At 40.2% G+C, this 2,307-nt stretch overlaps 1 pseudogene; it reads right to left on the reverse strand.

Annotated features, from left to right (window-relative positions):
• Positions 1-572: 572 nt before the first annotated feature.
• LOC110291060 lies at positions 573-926 on the reverse strand (annotated as a pseudogene).
• Positions 927-2,307: the final 1,381 nt, after the last annotated feature.

The raw sequence follows: 2,307 nt of genomic DNA on the forward strand, positions 1-2,307 counted from the left end.
GATACTAACCCAGGTTCAATTTGTTACTCGTGTGAATGTGTTAAGAATTATATGCTACTAAGGCAGGAGAGTTAACTGCTAAGGCTCAGCAATTAAGAGTGTACACTCACTGCTCTTGCAGAAGATCTAAGTTCAGTTCCCAAAATTAAGAAAATAAGTAATAAAAATTGTTTAAATAATAAAAAAATGGGGTACAGAGCTAAACAAAGTATTCTCTACTGAGAAATACCAAATGGCTGAGAAGCACCTGAAAAAATGTTCAGCATCCTTAATCAGCAGGGAAATGCAAATCAAAACAACCCTGATATTCTACCTCTCACCATTTAGAATGGCTAAGATAAAATACTCAGGGATTGCAAGTTGGTATAATCACGCTGGAAATCAGTTTTGCAGTTCCTCAGAAAATTGGGCATAGTACTACCTTAGGAATACCTCTCCTGTGCATATAACCAGAAGATGCTTCAACATGTAAGAAGGACACATGTTCCACTATGTTCATAGTTCCCTTATTTATTTTATCTTATTTTATTTTATTTTTAAATTTAACAATTAAGTCAATTTATTCAGTTGACTTAGTCATCTGCAATGGTGACTTCAACCTCAGCTCCTGGCTCAATACTGATGGAAGTATCTGCTTAAGAGTCTCAGAAGGACTATGTCAATCAATGAGTTGCTTGTGGAACCTCATCTGGAAAGGATCCCATGTCTTAGAACCTTTACCACAAGGTGTTTTTCTGGTAGTGATTCTCAATGTCTTGGTAGGCATTGTGCACCTATCCTTTCACTTTCTTTTCTTTTATGCCTCTGATCAAGTCCACACAAACCTTTGCCAGTGACTTCACATTGCAGCTGTCAAGCATGATTCGAATTCAGTGAATTGCCACTTCAGGCTCCATAGACATCTTTCTGGTATCTTTAAATGTCATGGCTGAGGGTATCTTTGAATGCCCTGGCTGAGCTGCAGCTTACTGACTGACTTTTTCCTCAGCAGGAACAAACAGCGGTGAGTCAGGATGGAGCAGACTAGTCAGAGCTCTGTAGCATGCACCACCAGGTTTCAGAAAGGCAAGAACCTTATTTATAATAGCCAGAAGCTGGAAAGAACCCAGATGTCCCTCAACAGCGGAACCGATACAGAAAATGTGGTACATTTATATAATAGAGTACTACACAGCTATCAAAAGCAATGAATTTATGAAATTCTTAGGCAAATCGATGGAACTAGAAAATATCATCCTGAGTAATGTAACACAATCACAAAATAACACACATGGTATTCACTCACTGATAAGTGGATCTTAGCCCAGAAGCTCAGCATACCCAAGATACAATTCACAGACCAAATGAAGCTCAAGGTATAGGAAGACTAAAGTGTGGATACTTCAGTCCTTCTTAGAAGGGTGAACAAAATACCCATGGGGATAGATACAGAGACAAAGTGTGCAGCATAGACTGAAGGCAAGGCCATCCAGAGACTGCCCCACCTGGGGATCCATCCCATATACTGTCACTAAACCCAGACAGTATTGTGGATGCCAACTAGTGCTTGCTGAGAGGAGACTGATATAGCTGTCTCCTGAGGGGCTCTATCAGTGTCTGACAAATACAGAAGTGGATGCTCTCAGCCAACCATTGGAATGAGCACAATGGTTCCCAATGGAGGAACTAGAGAAAGGATCCAAGGAGGTGAAGAGGTTTGCAGACCCATAGGAGGAACAACAATATGAACCAACCAGCACTCCCCATAGCTCCCAGGGACTAAATCACCAACCAAAGAGTACACATATTAAAATCCAATATAGAGACAAGGGCCATATTACCAAGTGATAATCACCCTGTTTTTGGCCCCTCGAGGCTGGAGTTACTGGGTTCGTGGCTATGTCTGGGTTTTTACATGGGATCTGCCTGCTTATATAAGTACTGTTAAACTTACATGCCATTTTCCCAATCTTATGAAACCTCTCTGCTCCATCCAGGCAATGGGATCTCTAGGGCCCCATGTACTTATTCCTGGCTAACAATTGAAAGGATGGTTAGATCCTGTCCTTTCACACTGAGTCCTAAATATCTATTCTATGCAGAACTGTCTCTAAGATCTATAGCTCTTCTGGATAATCACAAAAAAATCTGTTTCTTCATCTTGTAAAAGGAATGGTTCTAGAAACAATTAGTCTTAAAAGTCACATTATTATCAATGAGTTTCCTAGGAAACGATACTAACCCAGGTTCAATTTGTTACTCGTGTGAATGTGTTAAGAATTATATGCTACTAAGGCAGGAGAGTTAACTGCTAAGGCTCAGCAATTA

The sequence above is a fragment of the Mus caroli genome, chromosome 3 (assembly GCF_900094665.2).
Source record: "Mus caroli chromosome 3, CAROLI_EIJ_v1.1, whole genome shotgun sequence".
Lineage (NCBI taxonomy): Eukaryota > Metazoa > Chordata > Mammalia > Rodentia > Muridae > Mus > Mus caroli.